Here is a 7,750-nt window from a genome sequence, read left to right on the forward strand (position 1 = left end):
TTACTTTACGACACATATTGCAATTTACGAATTGTAGCCGGTGAGTTTGTTAGACGCATCCACTTGAAGTGAACTTCCAGAATGACACCAGTTTTAACATACTATTTCCCAAAGTGTGGGACGAAATGCATGGGCGTTCCAGTTACTTTTGTGCTTCAATGTATAAAACAGCGTTCTGGTAAAAAAGTCAGTGGAACAATAGTGAATTTGAGTGACGAGTTTGATGGCGCATATGTCCAAACTGATGTCATTCTGTAAATCCATTCCAAGTAGATACGCCTGACAAGCTCACCGGTTACAATTCGTACATTGCAATATGTGTCGTAAATTATTTAACTAAGAACTTCATTAATATATTTTCTTAATTAGTTCAATTGTGTTTCGATTTCTCGTGTTACTAATGTCCGCCTCTTCAAATAACGCAGCTCAACGATAAGAATTATGCTAAATGCCACAGCGGAGTTTTTAAAATTCCGTAAAGCTTGATTTTGAGCACACTGAATAGTGTGCAGTATGTGTGTTGAGTGAATTGTGTATGTAGTGTAGCATAGTGCATGTTTGTCGTCTATAATGCTAACTCTTGCTAATGCTAAACTAACATGTTAGCTTACATATGTTAAGCATATTGTGATTTTAGTTTCAGTTTTTTCTTTGTGTTTTCTCCGAGAGGTGGTATTTCTTTAGTCTATACGTGTATTTGTGTGCAGTTGAAATTAAAATGGGTGCATTTCACTACGGGCAGAGGACTGTATACCTTTAAGCGCCACTTTATACGGAGGTGTTAACGGGTGTTCTCTACGTTAGATGTGGAAAGAAAACATAGATCATTTGGGAAGTACAAGGACACAGAGCATTATCTGCCGTTTTGTAGTGACTGCAACATTTGGCGTATTTAGTTACCGCAACATTTGGCGTATTTAGTTACCGCTTTCTGTGGGCCCAACTGAATATTTGCCTGTTACCAAAATTTTTGCACTGCAACCTCGGAAGATTACCTCATCCCACAATGAGCTTTTAAAGTACCAACAGCAATCTCCTTTCGAAATGCTACATATTCTCTCGACAATACGCCGAGCTCTCTTTGGCGACAGAAAGGCTCGTTCGGCAATGACGCAAAAAAAGAAGAAGCGCTGCAACATCCAGAAATTTCCTCATGTCAGAATGTGCTTTTCTCGTAGCAACACTAAAACCCTTATCAAATGTTGCATCTTCCCGTAAGAATAGACCGAACTCATTTCGCTAACAGATACTGTACTTTCGATGGTGGCATAAGAGATACAAGACAATTTGTTATTGTGTTCTTCGTACAACAGTCGCCACTGAGAAATATCACTAAAGTACATACAGAAACGCACTTTTCCGTGTATTGGTAAAATAAATAGAAATATAAAAAGCACCTCTATTCCGCGTGGGAGAAGCCAGGACAACGAATACAATTGATTGCTTTTTGTATTGGCATACCTGACTTATAATGGCAACAGCCGCACAAGATAATTGTGTGAAAAAACTGCGCTCGAAGTGCACGAAACATAACTCTTGCAATACGCCTTTTTTATCAAAAAATACACAAGAGAATTGGTGATAATGCTCTGCCCTTCCACCAATGCCATTCTGCCTGCAGCTGATCAACCACGCTACCTTATAAGGGTATTTATGTGAGACTGGCGCTTACATACAGACATTCACACCAGGCGGTCTACCTGGCTAACATGTCCACTTTCTGGTTTAAATTAACTAGACGTCGATTTATACTGTAACGTTGGCGAGAGAATTCTCCCATTTGTATTCAAGCCTAAAGGTTGCATGCTCACAAAATCTTTTTGCAGAATTCCCACAAGGCCAACCGTAAGCGACACGTTGTAGCGGCCAATACCGCGGACAATAGGCTAAATATGCTTGCCGACATAGACTAAGTGAATAAATTAACATTCACTTCAACAACCGCGACATGGCTCAGAGAGACCAGGGTTATTGAAGTGTACAAGCAGTATCCAATGAATGTTACGATAATTATTATCATAAATATGTCTGCTGAAGACTACTCATCATATTTTTGAAAGCGGTCGAGTACATCAGCCCTGTACATGGCAATGAACTATTGCATAAAAATATTTAAAAGGTCTAGTTTAATTGACGTAAAGACAGCTACCAGTGAAGCACTGTACTGCCGTGTGTTTCTTATCCTTATCACGCCTCTGCTCTAAAGTGCCATGAGCTGACCTGCCTGAGCCTGCCCTGGTGAAAAATTTAGTCAAAGTGTAGCAACACCTGTCGGACGTCGATTCACGGCACGAGCTGTAGCTTCTTTAGGCGGGCCCCAGGCAATCAGGAAGCAGGATTAAGTATTGAACGTAGCGAAACACCCGTAAAGGGCAGAATTAGGCCACCAGGAGTCAGGAAAAGACGCAGAAAGGATAAGAATAGAGAAGGTAAAATTTGCTACATTAACATGCAGGGTGGTCGCAAGCAGGAAAAATGGCTGGAAATTCAAGCGCAGCTGAATGATGAAGCGATTAGCGTGTACGCCTTGACCGAAACGCTTCTACGAGATGTGGAGCAGCCGCCTGTTATTGACAACTTTGTATGGAAAGGGTGCAACAGAATTACCAGGTCATGGAAAGGCGGAGGCGTAGGCGTACTAATTAGGCGAGGTCTGAAGTGGCGAAGGGTAAACGAGACATGTAAAGAGCATTTATGGATTAGCGGCACATGGCAAGGTAAAAAGACGTGGCTGGGAGTAGCTTACCTATGGTCAGGTAGTGATAGGAGAGAAAAAAATAAGGAATTGGTTGATTGCATTAGAAGCGATATTAATGAGTTCAGTAAATCGGGCCAGGTTATATTAGTGGGAGATATGAACGCGCACATGGACGATTTAGACGGATATACTGATTACAACGGCTCTCTAGTGCTGGATCTGTGTGATGAACGCAACCGTATAGTAGTTAACAGGGAGAATAAGTGTCATGGACAGGTAACGTGGCAATGCGGAAATAGGCAGTCATGTATCGACTACACCTTAGTCTCAGAAATGTTCTACGAACAACCAGACCAAATGATGATAGACGAAAATGGATAAAATTGCCTGGGAAGCGATCATAGACGTTTAGCATTAATGTTTGGGCGAGATACCAGCGCAGAACATGAACCAATAGCCTCAGAGTATTTAAAAGTGAATGACGAGCAAATAACAGAGATCGCAAACAACATAGAGAAGAAAATTGAGGCTTTTCATGCAGCAGTCTGGGAATATAAGGAACTGGTGGAGGTTATGCAGCATGAAATAAGGCGGACACGGCAAAACAATTGTTGGAGTGGAAAGAGGAAACCATATAAGTGATGGAACAAGGCAATTAAACAAGCTATAGAAGAACGTAAAGAGGCATCAAGGGCTCATAGAGAAGCCAAAAAGTTGGGATTGCAAGAAGAGGTGCTCCTTAGATGGAATACATACCGAGAAAAGAAAAGGGTTGCGACTGAGCTCGTGCAAGAGAAAATGAAATGCGCAAGTGAACGTTGGGTGCATAGCATTCACAAAAGAGACAAAGGCGCTCCAAAGAGATTCTGGAACCATATAAAAGCACTAGGAGCTTCAACTAATAGCTCGCAAACGGCTATAAGGGATGAAGACGGTAACATCTATGAAGGCGATGATGCGCTGCGGTACATCACAGACGTTATCAGGGATAACTTCGGGACGAGAAAAAGCGTAGTTCAGACAACAGATCCAGCAACAACAGAGAGGCCTGAGAGATCAAAATTTAGCATAGAAAGCTTTTATTGGAAAAAGGCAGTAGAAAATGTCCCTAACAACACGGCAGCTGGACCAGATGAAATCCCAATACAGCTAATCAAAAACTTCGGTCCAAAAAGCAAGGCACTGCTGACTAATGCCATAGAGCAAGTGATTAGAACAAAGAATATTCCTTTTGGATGGCGCGAAAGCAAGATGAATCTCATCTACAAAGGCTAAGGAGATCAGGATAAGACGAGCTCGTACAGGCCAGTTTCAGTAACGTCGGGGATATATAGAATGGCAATGCACGCCATAAAATTAGAACTCTCGAAGTGGGTGGACAAAAACGATTTATAGGGGGAACTAGAGATTGGGTTCAGGCCAGGCAGACGCTTAGAAGATAATATGTTTGTACTAACTCAGTGCATAGAGATTTCAGTGGCTCGGAAAGCACCTTTATGGATAGCATTTATAGATATTAAAGGAGCTTATGACAACGTAGACAGGGAATTCTTGTGAGATATTCTTCAATACGAAGGCATAGATGACGATTTCGTGGAGCTGCTCAGGGAGATATATAGAGACAACCAAGTACAAGTTGTATGGGAAGGTCGAAAAGGAAATGAAATGGTGGGAATTCACCAAGGATTGAAGCAAGGATGCCCTCTGTCACCATTGTTGTTCACGATTTACGTCAAGGGTATAGAAAGACGACTGGAAAGCAGCGAATTAGGTTTTGATTTATCCTACATGCGTAATGGACAAATTACGAAACAGAAGGTCCATGGACTGATGTACGCAGACGACATTGTGCTACTAGCGGACAATAAAAAAGATTTAGAGATACTTGCGAATATCTGTGGGAATGCAGCGACAAATCTAGGCCTTAAGTTTAGCACAGAGAAATCAGGAATTATGATCTTTAATGAAGAGACTAGTAACTTCGTGGTGTCAATTCAACAGCAAGTAATACCTATAGTGAAGCAATACAAGTACCTCGGCGTACACATAAACGAAGGAAAGAATTACTCAAGCAACCACCAAGATAATCTGAAAATAAAGGGGAAGCGGAATGCAGCAATAATGAAACACAGAGCACTGTGGGGCCACAATAAGTATGAGGTGGTGCGTGGAATCAGGAAAGGAGTAATGCTCCCAGCGCTAACATTCGCAAATGCCATTCTATGCATAAGATCGGATATCTTGTCGGGTTTGGAAGTTAATCAAAGATCAGTAGGCCGGTTGGCTTTGGGAGCCCACGATAATACCACAAATGAGGCAGTGCAGGGTGACATGGGTTGGGCCTCTTTTGAAGTCAGGGAAGCACAGAGCAAAATTAATTTTGAAGAAAGGCTCAATAACATGGATGAAAAGCGTGGACACAGAATGGAGGAAGAGGTCAAGGAACTTGGCAACCAAGTACAAGATAATCGAAACTGAATATAGACAACCAGGAGTCATCAGAAAGAAAGTGAGAGAAATAAAGACCGTGAATTGGATGCAAAGGATGAAAACAAAAAAGGACAATGGAGATTTACAAGAATGAGAAGAAAGAAATTAGAAGGGAAAATTTGTACGATAATACAAAGGGCAGTGCCTTGCTATTTGAGGCTCGAGCCGGATGCCTCAGGACTAAAACATACCGGAACAAATATTCGGAACTAGATGAGGCATGTGTATGCTGCAGTCAAGATCCAGAGACCACTCAGCACATCCTAATGGAATGCGACGTGATGCCACCCAGCGAGAACCGTAGGTAACGTGCAACTCCCAGAAGCGCTTGGGCTTAAAGTGGAAGGAAACATCAACAGATCAGCCGTAGAGATGAGCAAGAGACTATTAGAGTACTGGTGGAAAAAAAGCAGGGAGAAGATGGATACGACCTGATCTCTTAAAATCATAGATAGCGGTACAAGGTAAATTTTTGAAAAAAAAAAATAACGACAGGTATATAAAAATCCTAGATAAAGAACATGTATAGAATACCTCGTTAAATCAAGCAGTCTAGGTGACTATATGTCGCCGCCCAGTTTCAAAGGGGATGCCAATAAATCATCATCATCATCTGGTGGCACGCTCAATGCAGAGTTATTGTAAAGACATCGGCAACGCAGAAATTCTTTCCTAGAGACAGACTTGGGTTTGCAACATGTCCACTGGATTTGTTGCTGCCACGAAAAGGTAGAGATGCGCCATTTGTTCATTACGCTAGTTAGTTACAGGGTAGTATTCGTGATTGCCCGTGCCGCATTTGGCAAATAGTTGCCAAACAATTTGTACGACATTATTGTATGACAATATAACTCGAAGGCGTAGGTGACTACACTTGCACTCAACACTTGCCATTTGATCTCTATCATGAAACTCGATGAATCATTGTAATATTATAAATTAGGTGAATAAGATTGCCGAGAAAGATTCAAATACACTGTTTATATTATCAACTCAACAGCGATTATCTCAAACACCGCTTTTACATAGCGAAAACCACATCAAAACTCGATGCCATGGAATGAAATATGAACGATATTGCAGGTTCTCACTAGCCCTATCGGGAGGGGTTTGTCCTAGCCCCAGTATAAATGAAGCATTTCGTTTCATACATTACCTAGATCTGAGCAGTGTGGCATTGGGTAACCACAACCTTGTAAGAAAGGTGTTCGGGCTTAACAGCACAGCCTTTTGCTCCAGCCGGCTCATTGAGTGAATTTTCAGTGTCGTTGTCGATGTCTTCATTAAAAAAACGAGGGATGATTATCGAAGAAAACTCGAAAGCAATTTTTAGGGATCAGCAACGTGTCAAGGTTTGCCACGCCATCTCGTTCAGCTTACTGTATTTGAGCAATGAGGGAGGAGAAAAGAAGGATGAAAGTAACCTGAAAGTTATCGAGTACTTCTTTGTAGATGCTCAATTATTTTCGTAAGACCATAATTGTTTACAGTAATTAATAACATTTTTCAAGCGAAGCCGCTAGCCTGCGCTAGTGTAACGCTAGCCTGCGCCGGCGATGTAACGCTACAAAAAAACTAGCTGCTCTCAGAGCTCTACAGGCGGCTCGTGCTCGGCACGCGCTCGTGCCACTGCTCCCGCGTTCATCGTCGTCGTCTACTTCCACAGGTGGCTGCGTTGCAGCTATTCATTCCAGCCTATATTTTCACTTCTCTTGAGTTGTCGTAATGGGAAGGCCGCATTTAGGGGTAGGAGCCATTGCTTAAAGGGGTATTAGCCATTCATTGTCGTACGTAAGGGACAGATTTAATTTTGAATAAATTTCATGGAAATCCATCAAGAATCAACACGCTCTGGAAAGGGCTCGTCGTCGACGTGCCGATTCTAGCATGAGGGCTTCCGAAACTTCAGGCAAGAGCCACAGACCCCGAGTTGAGGAAGCGCGATGTGGAGGCCAAACGTCAGCGTCATCTAGCCCTCCAGGAACCCGACAACGGTGGTGCACGCCTCAGAAATGCTAGCGCCAACTTCCCCGGTGCAAAGGCCAGGTTTCAACGGAAGTTTCTTAACCGGAACTTCAGAGCCAGCTGCAGTGCGTGTGTCCGGTTGGGGTTCGAGCACAACGTGGTACTCCTCAGTGCAATACGTTCGGAGGAACACCGACGAAACACACGATAAGCTCCGCTGACCCACATTTCCTCGACAGGGTAGGGGTCACTGATTTTTCTGTAGAACAGCCGGAGGCTGCTCCGTTGCGATAGGAAGAAGGCTGCCAGCTGAGGGCTCTGGCACTGGCTACACGGAGCTGCCAGGAAGAATATATTTTATTTAGTTGTGCGTAATACACATTTTTGCGTAGCATTGTAACGCTGCCGAGCCCTTTCGGCACGTATACGACATCACTATACCAACTCTTCTTCGTTGAGAATCACCTTTAGCGGCATGTTTAAGCTTCCACTGCACACCGGAGTGATTTTCGAACAGTCCCCTCAAGCCAAGAAAGGGACGTGGACAAATTCTAGTCGCTGGCACCGTCCTCCTTAGCTGGTTATCTACTTTCACTG

Source organism: Dermacentor silvarum, unplaced genomic scaffold (assembly GCF_013339745.2).
Source record: "Dermacentor silvarum isolate Dsil-2018 unplaced genomic scaffold, BIME_Dsil_1.4 Seq372, whole genome shotgun sequence".
In the NCBI taxonomy this organism is placed as follows: Eukaryota; Metazoa; Arthropoda; class Arachnida; order Ixodida; family Ixodidae; genus Dermacentor; species Dermacentor silvarum.